Here is a 13862-nt window from a genome sequence, read left to right as displayed (position 1 = left end):
CTCCAACTCAATGCTCCTTCCACCATCACCACAGTACCACAGCTGCTAAAGCCAGGAACCTATTGACTCCCTTATTTTCCAATTCAACATCCTCCTCATTTCCTTTAAATGCATATCATGATTAGAGATTTTTTATGAGGTTTTCTCCCTTTTTGTGTGTTTGTGCTTAGACTTTTCTTCCCTCTGCCCTCATGCCTGGAAGTTGCTCCTGCCCCTCACCACCAACTAAATGATAGGCACCATAAGGATAAGAACTAGATTTACTCACTCCCTATTATCCCCAGCACTTAGCACAGTATCTGGTACATAGCGGTTACTTAAAACATAATTGTTAAATATGTAAATGAGTGAATGAGTTGGATAAATGCCTAGCTCAATCAACCCTAAGCTGATTAGAATTGAGACTATACAATTTCTCCATCATTATGAGGAAGGATTGGCATACTGCGCCTGCCACTTAGAAACAAGAGAACAAGACAAAGGGGAAGAACGGTCATCTGGCATCTGAGGTGGGACCCTAGAAATCTATAGGGAGGTACCAGAGATTACAGTAGAGGCTTGATACAGCAGCTTCCTCCGGAACCTGGGCCCTGACAGGCAGGAAGTCGTCCTCTGTTGCCTTTTCAAAAGCTACAGCAGTTCAGGCCAGCCTGCATACAGCCGTTCCCTACTTAGAATAGATTCTTTGCATTTCAAGGTGACTTCATGGACCTGATAAGGTTTTCTCATTGTCTGTATCATTTGACAGAAAAATACTCGTTCCTGAAAGATTTAGTAGAAATTGAATGCTGTCAGAATTTTAAGCCTGTGTTAAAAAAACAACTAATGTCTTTTGCAATTCTAACTCAAAACTTTAGGACAAATGGACAAACGAAATGGACAGGTAATTTTTATCCTAAGAGGTGAATCTTAAAATGGCTCCACAAGAGGTCTCTCTCTCTCTCTCCGCCTCTCTATGTCCCTCCCTCCCTTCCTCCCCCTTCTTTCCAGCATTTGTAATTACTATATATACATTTACGAAGAATCTTGGAGTTGCATTAATCTTGACAAATTCATAGAGCAAGGACAGCAGCTTCTTTTTATAAAACTCTTCTAGATAAATCTATTTTTATGGATACGTTATATGCAATCCAAAGATGTTGCACTTTTGCTTGTTGAGATAGTCTGTATTTTTTCAGCTTTTCGATTTAGCAGTTTGAGACAGCAATCCACTGTCCTCATTTATGGCATATGGTATATGCCCAATTCTTCATATGGCCATGTTCGTAACTTCATGGAGAAACTGTGGTCCTGATCAAAATCAATTTGCAGCTGACCTGAGTGGGAAGTCTCGCTATTTTATCACATGGCTCGCGTCCAGAATACCTAATCAGATAATGCCAGGTCACATTAGGAGATCTACAAAGCCACTCATTGCAAGAGTTTACATAGTGTAATATCTGTGAATAAGCTGCTCGGCCAAAAACTCACCTTTGGCTGAACCTCATTCTTCACACACACTTCTAATTCACATTCATTTCTTCATTGATCTTCATCATAAAAATATTTCTTTTTTTTTTTTTAAAGATTTTATTTATTTATTTGACAGAGAGACAGCTAGCGAGAGAGGGAACACAAGCAGGGGGAGTGGGAGAGGAAGAAGCAGGCTCATAGCGGAGGAGCCTGATGTGGGGCTCGATCCCATAACGCCGGGATCACGCCCTGAGCCGAAGGCAGAAGCTTAACCGCTGTGCCACCCAGGCGCCCCATAAAAATATTTCTAACTCAACATTAAAAGAGTCATCACAAACGATCTTAATTAATAGCTAAATGCCATCATCATCACAGATTTTTTTTCACGGTATCATAACATTCCTGTGTTGAATGTGAGCATTAAAAATGTTATTTATGCATAGCTGTACCACCAGTTTCTCTAAGGTTCAGAACAGGACACAGGGGACCTTCTTTTCATCATTACCTGCAAGGACCCTGAAAATGTGGGCACTGCTGCTCCACACCTGGAGACTGCTGAGGTGTATGGGCTGGTGGTAAGTGGCTGTGTGGGGCCCCCTACCCCACCAGAACCAGGCCTCCCAAATGAGGGGCCTGGCAGAGGCAGCCTGCCAAGAAAACTAGCAAGCAAGGATTGAATAGCTCTCGAAGATCCCAATCTACTATTTGAAAACTTCTGAACAGATAATCTCTCAAGTCTCCAGGGCTAACATGCTATGACTTGAATAAAGTATGTGTCAAAACCCTGCTAAAGTTTGCTCTTTTAAAAAGTATGCCAACATTTATGTTATCAATTTTCTTAGCATAGAATCAACAAACAAACATGAGTTCAATTCCTTAAGCTTGATAGCACTATTATTTAGGAAATCATTTGTCCCCAGAATCGATAATTCTCTGGAAATATGTGAAGTAAAGGGATATATGATTTTATGTATGGAGTAGGGTCATCAGAACAGTTTAATCAAAGGTGTTCTCTTACCTACACCCTTGCACTGATGGCAATATAATATTAACTACTTTAGCTAATTAGATGAAACTTTGATCTAAGACAATACTTTGTGCATAGTGGGTACTCAGTAAATATTCATCTACTGTTACTATTGTCAAGGATAGTTAGGCTCCTCTTATATGCAAACACAGTTTTATACTTGGTGAAAGAATGGAACAAAGCAATGAGAAGATAAGGTCTCTGAGAATACTAGTTCATTACCAAGGTTCTCATGTTCTCGGAACTGACAGAGTTCATGCAACTGTTAGGGTGCTGTCTTGGATGCTTGGCCCCAATTCCAACGTGTGCCGGGAGGTTTCTCCACACCAACAAGAGACTCTCTGAACGTGAGCAGGGTGTCCCGCCATTCAACTCAATTCTGACACTATCTACTCAGTCATAGCAGCAGATCGCACAGGGTAAGGGATCAGTCCGGCAAGACTCCCCCCACCTACCCTCTCACCCACTTCAGAACCAGGTCACAAGTCCAGGATGTCCCCTGTGCTTCTGATGAACCGGCTATAGATTAGAGCTTCCATTGACCGCTTCCTTCCTTGGGTTCAATTAATTTGCTAGGGAGGCTCATAGAACTCAGAGAAACATTTTACAGCACTTACTAGATTACTGCTTTGTTGTAAAAGGGTATAACGCATGAAGAACCAGATGGAAGAGATGCATAGGGCAATGTATGTGGGAAGGGGCGGAGTTCCTATTCCTTTTCCGGGTACACCACTGTCCCCACACTCCAGGTGTTTACTGACCCAGAGCTTCTCCAAACCCAGTCCTTTGGGGTTTGCATGGAGGCTTCGATACATAGGCATGGTTGATTAAATCTGGGGTGGGGCTCAGAAATGAGGAGGAGGTGAAAATTAAAATAAATTTCCCAAAATGATCACATGAATGTGTAGTTCACCAGAAAAAAACAAAAACAAAAACCTCCTTGTTTCTAAATATACTGAGAGACAATAGGGTGATACAGCTTGGCCGAGGGAGGGGGCAGTTTATTGACTGTTTCTACCATTAGAGCCTATAGCTGTTCTGAAATAATCAGATCTTGCACTGTATTCACAATTCTATCTTATTTCAAATTTGTTCTTGTTTTTTCCCTAACGAGCCTCCCCACTTTCAGCTTAAATCCTAAAAATGCTAATCAGAAGGGAGGGATGTTCTTTTAGCATTAAATATTTCTCTTGTAAATAAAGGGGGTGGGGGCGCATCTGCAGTTTCGCAAAGATCCCAGGGGCAGGCTAGTAACAGAGGTCAATTCTGGTTGGCTCCGCCTAACTAGCCAGAACACAGAGCTCTTCTGAACCTCCATTCCTCGTCTGTAGAACGAGAGCCTTAGAAAGGATGACCACATCCACGCAGAGCTCTGACACCCTTTGAGTCTTTGATTAAGTCACCAATGGCAAACAGTTAACAACTCGATCTGCACGAATTATCTTGTCCTTGAAGTTACCTTTCCTGCAGACTTGGATCATGCCTGTGCTACGGCAGACGCAAAGTCCTGGACAGCCCGAGCCTCTCTTCATTCTTCAGTGTCGACCGCCCCCTGCAGGCACTCCCTGGGACTGACTCTTCTCGCGGTCAGGGCTCGTCTCCCTGGAAACACAGACTCGCTCTTTCCTTCGTTTAGACCATTGGGCACAGGAAAGACTAGGACAGAGCATAAGTGCCTTTTTCATTAGAGGGAAGACAAAGGCCAATTAATAAAGACCCAAAGAAGAGGAAGGGCACTCAGGGGCTAGAAGGGGGAAGGAAATGAGGCGAGTCTGAGCTGTCGGGGCAGCAGCCTCTGAAAGGCGAGCTTTGTTAATTTTGTCTAATCCCCTAGCTCCCTCCTTCCTGTTTCATACACATTACTTATCAGAATCTTGGGATTTTTCACAGGAGATTATGTATATTCTATTATACTGCTACCATTATACATTTTGACCAGAAAGCTTTTATCCCTTTTTATGTGTTAGTAAATGAATGTTCAGTGCTTCTCAATGGAAAAGTTAAACGATCCCCAATAGGGAGCATACTATCTTTCCATTCCCTCTCATTCAAAGCATAAGAAATTGCTATAATTTACCACAGTGCAAAGGTAATAAAGGAGGGAAGAAGTCATCTTTTAACATCTAAGTATGTATCTGGAAAAGCTACTGACTGCCAACAGTCCTAATTATTACTTTTACCTAACTGATTCAATCAGAGTATGTGTGGTCATTTGAATACTATTTGATTCTGGCGACAATGGATTCGTAGCGCATGTTTCTGTTTTGCTCACAAATGCTTTAAAATATGCTTCTGCCTTATATCATGGACGATTTTACTTTCCGCTCAGAATTCTGTGAAGTTAATGATTCTTCCCATTTCCTGGAAAACCTTTTTTCCTTTTTGTTTGGATGAACAAGTAAGTTATTTTCTCTAAATCTAAGCGTCAGAAGGGGTGACTTTCTACATCTAAGGCTGACGTAACACACAGCCAATGAATGCACAGCCGTGGGTGTTTCGTGCCACATCCACGTTGGATTTTAAATGCCTTTTCCTATGGTCACCTCCAGGCTTTTTATACCTTACTTAAAGCATCAGGGTGGCTATCTGGAACTACAGTAGCCAGTGATGTGCTGGAAAGGTCGGGGCACTATTCAGGAGAGGGGTCTGGTTATCATAAACTACCTGCACTTGCCAGAGAAGCCGAAAACGACCAGAATGCTGCAATCAGAGAATAACATGAGTCCCACCACCTCCCTTGGCTCCTGCCTGCCTTCCTTCCTCTCCAGTGACAATAGCGCTGACCGGTAGGGCAGGGAAATGGAAGATACCAGGGCTTCAAACACTGTGATGCCTACCCAGGTCCTTGAGCCATGAGTACATTCTTAAAGTGTGCATTTTTTTTGCTCAGTGCCACAAACCTGGTTCATTGAGGCGGAAGTTTTAAAATTTGGAGGTTAAACTGGCTCTGCTTACCCTTAGGCATGAACTCAGTGCCAAACATCTAGCTTCGGATTAGGGGAGGGACCACATTGTTTCTTTTTACCCAGTTTCATTCAAACCCATTCATTGTCTGAGGGTGGAATTATTTTTATTAGAGTTTTATTTTGATATAATTGTAGATTCACATGTAGTTGTAAAAATAATACAGAGAGATCTGCTATACCTTCTACCTGGTCTCCCCCCAATGGTAACATCCTATGAAACTGTAGTACAACGTCACAAGCAAGATACTGACACAGCCGAGATACAAAAGCTTTCCATCACCACAAATAGCCGCCGTCTATGTCGCCTTCTTATAGCTACCTTCACTTCCCTCCCACCCCCACTTCTTTCTTTACCCCTGGCAACCACTAATCTCTTCTCCATCTCTATGAATTTGTCATTTCAAGAACATTCTATAAGTAGAATCCTATAGTATGTAACCTTTTGGAAATTACTTTTTTCATTTAGCGTAATTCTCCGAAGATCCTTCCAGACTGTTGCTGACTAGCGGTCCATGGCATGGATGTACCACAGTTTTTTTAACCTTTTACCCATGGACAGGCAACTGGAAGTGTTTCCAACTGGAGACTATGATGGATAAAGCCACTATAACATTCCTATATGGGCTTTCTGGGTGAACACAGGCTTAATTTCTCAAAGATAAATTCCCAGGAAGACAATTGCTGAGTCATATAGTAGTTGTTTCATTTTTTAAGAAACAGGCACACTCTTTAGAGTGGCTGCACCGTTTTATATTCCCATCGGCAACGTACGAGGGATTTCTCTAAATCCTATCAACATTTGCTGTCATTGATGTTTTTAGTTGAGCCATTCTGAGAGGTATGTAGCACTAGCTCGTTGTGGGTTTTATTTGCATTTCCCTGATGGTTAATGATGTTCATCACCTTTTCGCGTGCTTATTTGTGAAATGTCTCCTCAGGCCTTTTGCCCATTTTCTAACTAGATTTTTTTCCTGTCAGATTTTGAGAGCGCTTTACAGAAGCTACAAGTCCTTCATCAGATACATTTTTAAAATCTTCTCATCTCTAGCCTGTCTTTTCACCTTCATAGAGCCAAAGAGCCAATGCTTTTAATTTTGATTACATCCAATTTAGCAAGTTTTCCTTTTATGTATCTTTCTTTTAGTGTCAAATCTAAGAACACTTAGCCCGTCTTAGAATCCCAAAGATTTTCTCTGTTTTTTCCCTGTCTTATATTTAAGACTATGATCCATTTTTGAGTTTTTTATAAGGGGTGAGACTTAGTTTAAAATTTTGTTTTTGTTTTGTTTTGGGTTTTGCCTATAAATGTCCAATGTCCAATGACTCCAGCACCATTTGTCGAAAAGGCTATCTTTCCTCCATTGCATTGCTATTGTGATTGCAATAGTCACTTGGGCGTGTTGTGGGGGGTTATTTCTGGATTCCCCGCTCTGTGACACTGATGTACGTGTCCATCCCCCCCCAATACCACACAGTCTTGATTACTGAAGCTAAATACAAGTCTTCAAACTGAGTAGAGTAAAAATAAGAGTAGAATAGAATAGAAAAGTAAATCCTACTTTATTCCTCAAAATTATTTTAGGGGCACGTGGGTGGCTCAGTCAGTTAAGTGTCCAACTCTTGACTTCAGCTCAGGTCATGATCTCAGGGTTGTGGGATTGAACCCCATGTCTGGCTCGGTGCTCAACACAGAGTCTGCTTGTCCCTCTCCCAGCCCCTTCCCCACTCCTACCTCACCTGGTGCATGCACGCACTTTCTAATAAATAAAATCTTTAAAAATATTATTTTAGCTATTCTAGTTCCTTTGACTTTCTATGTAGATTTTTAAATAATCTTGTATATATCCAAAAAATATGGAATTTTGATAGGAAATGCATTAAACCTGCATGTCAATTTGGGGAGAATTTACATTTTTACTACATTGAACATCTCCATTGATTTAATCTTTTTCTTAATCTTCTTTGATGTCTTTCATTGGCATTGCATAGTTTTCTGCACACGAGTCTTAAGGATGCTTTGTTAGACTTACACCTAAGCGTTGAAATTTTTTTTAACAGTTGTAAATGGTATTGTATGTCTAATTTTGGTGTCTGTGTGTTCATTCTAGTATATAGAAATACAATTGATTTTTATATGTTGATCTTATATTCTGTGACTTGGCTGAAATTACTTCTTAGTTCAGGAATTTTTTGTGTGGATTCCTTGGGATTTTCTATGTTGGCAATCATATCAACTGCAAATAAAGATAGTTTTATTTCTTCCTTTCCAATTTGTATCCTTTTTATTTCCTTACTATACTGACTAGAACTGTCAGCACTTGGCAAAATAAAAGTGAGATTGAACGTCCTTCCTTTGTTCATAATCTCAGAGGGAAAAATTCAGTCTTTTGCTATTAAGTATAATGTTAGCTGTACACGTTGCGTAATATTTCAATTCTCTTAAATTGGTTGACGCTTCACTTTATGGCCCAGAATATGGTCTTTCTTTGTATATTTTCCACGAGCACTTGGAATGAACATGTGTTCTGCTGTTCTCGTGTACAGCGTTCTTTAGGTGTCTGTTTGATGCTATTGGTTGATACAGTTTTGAGATCTTCTCAATCCTCCTTGATTTTCCATCTAGTCGCTCCAACAGTTGTTGAGAAGTGGTCGTTGAAGTTTCCAACTGTATTGTGGATTTTCTGTCTCTTTCAGTTCTATCAGTTTTCGCTTCACTTGTCTTGCAGCTTTATGGTTTGCCGCGTACGTAGTTAGGACTCCTTTGTCTTCTTAATGGATTTGTTCTGTACTTATTATATAATGTCCTCTCTGGGCATTTTTCTTTACCAATAAGCTTTACTAATAAAGTTTCTTTAGCTGATATCAATAGAGCCACTCCTGTTTTCCGTTGATTGTTTACATGATACAATTTTTTCTATCCTTTTACTAACTTGTTTACATCATTGTATTTGAAGTGAGTTTCTTGGAGACAACAAATAGTTGGGTCATGTTTTTTATTCCAGTCTGCAAATCTCTTAATTAATGCATTGAGACTATATATTTAATGTAATTATCTTAGAGTTGAAGTCTTCCATTAGATTTTTTGTTTTCTGTTTGTTCTGTTTTTTGTTTCTCTGGTTTTGCTTCCTGTTTTTTTATGGGAAACTTAAATATTTTTCAGAATTCTATTTGGATTTATCTGTAGTGTCTTTGAGTATGTTCTTTTTATATAGTTTTTTTAGTGGTATAGATTTAGGAATTATAATTTGTAACAATCTAATGGTATCATTTTACCAGTTTGAGTAAAATATAGAAACTTACTTCCCTTCATATCTGTTTGCCATCTCCTATTCATAACATAATCACCTTAAATATTTCCTCTGCAAACATTCCGAGCCCCACCAGACAGTGTTGTAATTTTGGCTTAACCATCAAACATAATTTTAAAAAACGCAATAGAAGTTAGAAAGCCTGTTATATTTACCCATATTTATGCTTACCATGCCCTTTCTTCCTTCCTGATGCTGCAAGTTTCCTTCGTGGATCATTTCCTTTCTGTTTAAGGAATGGCCCTTAGGCATTCTTTCAGGTAGATATTCTGGCAACAAATTCTTCTAGTTTTCCTTGGTCTAAAAAGGTCATTATCTCCCCTTCATTCCTGAAGGATAATTTCACTGGATGTAGAATTCTGGGTTGGCAGTTCTTTTCTTTAAGACCTTAAAAAAAAATATCACCTCTTTTTCACCTCCACGGTTTAAAGAGAAATTTGTTTCACTCAAATTGGGTTTTTTCCTATAGATAAGTACTCTTCAGCTACTTTCAAGATTTTTACTTTGTCTTCAGTGTTTAGATGCTTAATTATAATGTGTCTTGCCATGGATTTCTCTAGATTTGTCCTGTTTAAGATTCACTTGCCTTCTCGAATCTGTTCGTTTATGTCTCTGCACAAATTGAGGGCATTTTCAGCCATTATTTCTTTGAATATGTTTTTTCGGTCCCACCCTCTTTCTCCTCTTTCTCCTCTCTTTCCCTCTTTCTCCTCTCCTTCCCAGACTCCAATGACGCGAATGTTCATCTTTTGTTTTAGTCCTACAGGTCCATGAAGCCCTACTTCTTTTTTTCTCTCTCTCCCTGTCATTCAGACTGGGTGATTTCCAATGTTCTATCATCCAGTTGGCTGCTTCCTTCCTTCTCCCCTCCATTCTGCTGTTGACCCCATCTACTAAGCTTTATATTTGGTTACTGGATTTTTCAGTTCTAAAATTTTTATTTGGTTCTTCTTTATATCCTCTATTTCTTTGCTGGGACTATTTATTTGCTGAAGCTATGTTTTTTATTAGTTCCAAGTGTGTTAATAATTGTTCTTTAAAGCTTTGCTATCCTCACTGCTTTCAAGTTTTTTCAGATAATTTAACATCTCAGTCTTCTCAGTATTGGCATCTATTGATTGTCATTTTTCACTCAGTTTCAGATCTTCCTGGTTCTTAGTACGGCACTTGAAACCTGGACATTTTTGTATTATTATGAGACTGTGGATGTTATTTAAACCTTCTCTTTTCGCTGGTTTTGAAAATACCACTCCAGCAGGAGAATAGGGAGCACCATCTTATCACTGCCAGTTAAATGTACAAGTCCAAGTTCCCCATTTAAATTCTATTGACACCTATTCCTCATTACTGTTGGGTATGGGTGGGAGTTCTGCGATTCCCACATGCTCTCCACTAATGCCACACATTGGAGGCAGTTTTGTTACCGTTAGCAATGATGAAAGATCTAACTCTCCACTAGGCCTTTTCTGAAACTCATTACTATTGGATAGAAATGGAAGTCCAGGGACATCTGGGTGGCTCAATCATTAAGCATCTGCCTTCATCTCAGGGCGTGGTCCCGGGGTCCTGGGATCGAGCCCTGCATCAGGCTCCTCTGCTGGGAGGCTGCTTCTTCCTCTCCCACTCCCCCTGCTTGTGTTCCCTCTCTCACTGGCTGTCACTCTCTCTCTGTCAAATGGATAAATAAAATCTTAAAAAAGGAAAAAAAAAAGAAAAAAGAAAAAGAAATGGAAGTCCAGGCTCCCCTTGTGGTCCCCACCACTACCCCAGGGTAGAAGATTCCTCATGGGGATAAAAGTCTCAGCTCCCTACTTGGCCTTTTCTGATACCACCTTGGTGAAAATGCTACGGCACATCCTTATGACCTCATGACGGTAGAGATAGGTCTGTGCTTCCCACTTGGCCTTTACTGGCATGGGTAGAGGCGGTACTACAGTTTTTTCTTTGGTGTTCAGCTAGAAAAGTGCTCTTAGAATGGCTAAAATTGACAACATAAGAAACAACAGGTGTCAACTAATGAATCATCGAGCCTTACATCGGAAACCGGGGATGTACTGTATGGTGACTAACATAATATAATAAAAAATCATTAAAAAAAAAAAAAAGAAAAAAAGAAACAAAAGGTGTCGGCATGGATGCAGGAAAAGAGGAACCGTCTTGCACTGTTGGTGGGAATGCAGACTGGTGCAGCCACTCTGGAGAACAGTATGGAGGTTCCTCGAAAAGTTAAAAATAGAGCTACCTTATGATCCAGCAATTGCTCTACTAGGTATTTACCCAAAGGATACAAAAATACAGATTCAAAGGGGGTACATGCACCCTGATGTTTATAGCAGCATTATCAACAATAGCCAAACCATGGAGAGAGTCCAAATATCCTTCAACTGATGAATGGATAAAGAAGATGTGGTGTGTATGTGTGTGTGTGTGTGTGTGTGTGTGTGTGTAATGGAATATTACTCAGCCATCAAAAAGAATGAAATCTTGCCATTTACAATGATGTGGATGGAGCTAGAGTGTATTATGCTAAGCAAAATAAGTCAGTCAGAGAAAAACAAATACCATATGATTTCACTCATATGTGGAATTTAAGAAACAAAACAGATGAACATGGCAGGGGGAGAGGGAAACAAATCATAAGAGACTCTTAAAGATAGAGAACTGATGGAGGAAGGTGGGTGAGGGATGGGCTAAAGGTGTGATGGAGATTAAGGAGGGCACTTATGATGAGCACTGGGTATTGTATGTAAGTGATAAATCACTGAATTCTACTCCTGAAACCAACATTGCACCCTATATTAACTAACTAGAATTCAAATAAAAATTGGGGAAAAAAGTAAAAGTGTTCTTAGACCCATAAATACAGAGAACAAACTGGTAGTTGCAGAGGGGTGGGGGTGAGGGGATGGGCAAAATAGAAGTGAAGCAGATTAAGAGGAACAAATCTCCAGTTATAAAATAAATAAGCCATGGGATGAGAAGTAAAGCATAGGAAATACAGTCATTAATACTGTAATAACATTGTATGGTAGCAGATGGTAACTTTGCCTTAGAGCAAAAACTATAGTATTGATAGACTGAGTCAGCTCAGTCTTCTAATCACTGATTCACCCAATTCCAGTCAATAACTTGACGAATAATTGGATAAGAAAATAGACGGCATAATTACGGGGAAGGTATAAGATGATTAAGACTATAGAAGTCAGATAGATCTAGCTTTTGATTCTGAGTTTACAAACTTGTCAGCCTCAACGTCCTCATTTGTTAAATAGAGGTGATAATGCTTCATAATTACTATAATACATAATATTGGTGTGGTAGATAAGACATTGTAGGTAAAGCATTTAAATGCATAGGACCTTGTAAAACTCACTGATCCGAGGTATTGCTATGTTTCCTTCTGTTATTACATATCCTGGTGACACATAACTGGCAAGAACAGTTGATCTATTGCATATATTTCATGGGGATGACAGGATTAATCTTTGATTTCAATTTATTTTTTTTAAGATTTTATTTATTTATTTGAGAGAGAGAGAGAACATGAGCAAGGGCAGAGCGAGAGGGAGAAGCAGACCCCCCCTGCTGAGCAGGGAGCCCAACAAGGAGCTCAATCCCAGGACCCGGGGATCATGACCTGAGCCAAAGGCAGACGCTCAACTGACTGAGCCACCCAGGCACTCCTTTTGATTTCATTTTAATAGGAACTAAAGTGTCAAAAATTGGAATGACTTAACATCATTTTATATGAAGATATAAATGTTGTCCAAAAGGGAGCTTACCAGAAGTTAAGTGTGTTTATAGGTCAAACAATCCAGAGCTTTCTCAGGCCATATCCCAAAAGGATTTTCTGTAAAATAGATGATAATAGCCATTCTGTATTCTGCACTTGTCAGCCCACATTTGGAAGTTTAAGTTTGGTTCTGGGTGCTTTGTTGTCAAAGAGAAAGTCACAAATCGGACCGACTTTAGAGACAAGTCATCAAGGTAATGGACAGCCTGAAGTCTTGACATAAGAGGATGAGATAAAGGGGGCATGTCACCTGGAGAAGAGAACGCTTAGCTGGGATAGACACCTGTGTTCAAACAACTGAAGACTATTGCATGGAAGAGATGTCTTTTTGTGATCTTTTGGCAGGCCCAGTAGTGAGTGTAGACACAGAGTTGACAATGGGGATTAGGAGAAAACCAACATTATAAGAATTATTTAAGAATCTATCTTTAGTTGTTTTTTGTTCTTCCCAAAGTCAGAGAAGTACTTTGTGAAAAATCTATCAAATCTCTTTTACACGGGTTTTAACCGTTCCGATTTGTCAATGTCAGCTTACATCTACGGAAGTACATCTGCTCTGCCCTGACACTTCCTAAATCGAAGGAAACACTGTATTCAGCTCAAAGCAGCATTTAGGTCACTATTCCACCACCACCCCCGCCCCTCCCCCCCGAGCATCACCATCATGGGTTTTCTACTAACGAATACAGTTAAATTGTCATCACAGCTTTCTTAGTGATGACATTCTTTCTTTCCTTACTGGTTCATAAACTGACACTATTGGCGACAGTCTTTCTGCAATCTCTAACTGCTTATGGAATTACTTTTTTGGATGTCTTAATTATTTTGATGCAATTTGTTCTCAATAATGCTACATCAAGTTTTAATTATATTACTGTTCTGCAATTACTAGAGCAGTAAAATTATACTCACATTTTTACTATACTTTCCACCAAATAATAGAAGTATCACTTTTCTCTTCTCAACCATAGCAATAATAGCCCCTGAAATACTACTATATTATTTAGTGTGCTTAAAACTTACCCTAAATGATCAATAATATGTCTTTCCAGGAAGAAACGAAGTGACAGTTTTTATTATGTTGGTCCTCAAATTTGTTGGAAGTTTAATTGCCAAGAAATGAAATAGGGAAGATTAAGTACTTCTGGTAAAGAGAGATTTTTACCTCTGGGTGTATTATCCTCCCAAGAATTGGAAGCAGGGACTCGACAGATATTTGTATGCCATGTTCACAGCAGCTTCATTCACCATAGCAAAAGGTGGAAGCAAGCCAAGTGTCCGTCAGTAGATGAGCGGATCAACCAAATGTAGTCTAC

General features: G+C 39.6%; 1 protein-coding gene and 1 long non-coding RNA gene across 12 annotated transcripts in view; one reads left to right on the top strand and one right to left on the bottom strand.

Moving 5' to 3' along the window:
- Positions 1-13862, top strand: part of DLGAP1 (DLG associated protein 1) — an 843835-nt gene that overhangs the window by 643968 nt on the left and 186005 nt on the right. The gene's annotated exons all lie outside the window — the stretch shown is intronic.
- LOC130543949 (uncharacterized) lies at positions 7407-13168 on the bottom strand. Its single transcript, XR_008959752.1, has 2 exons — positions 12536-13168; positions 7407-9140 (listed from the first exon to the last, which is right to left on the bottom strand). It is a non-coding gene; the product is annotated as an uncharacterized LOC130543949 (long non-coding RNA).

This window comes from Ursus arctos, unplaced genomic scaffold (genome assembly GCF_023065955.2).
Source record: "Ursus arctos isolate Adak ecotype North America unplaced genomic scaffold, UrsArc2.0 scaffold_17, whole genome shotgun sequence".
NCBI lineage: Eukaryota > Metazoa > Chordata > Mammalia > Carnivora > Ursidae > Ursus > Ursus arctos.
The sequence above is the reverse complement of the archived record's forward strand: the minus strand, read 5'-3'. Positions and strand labels throughout refer to the sequence as shown.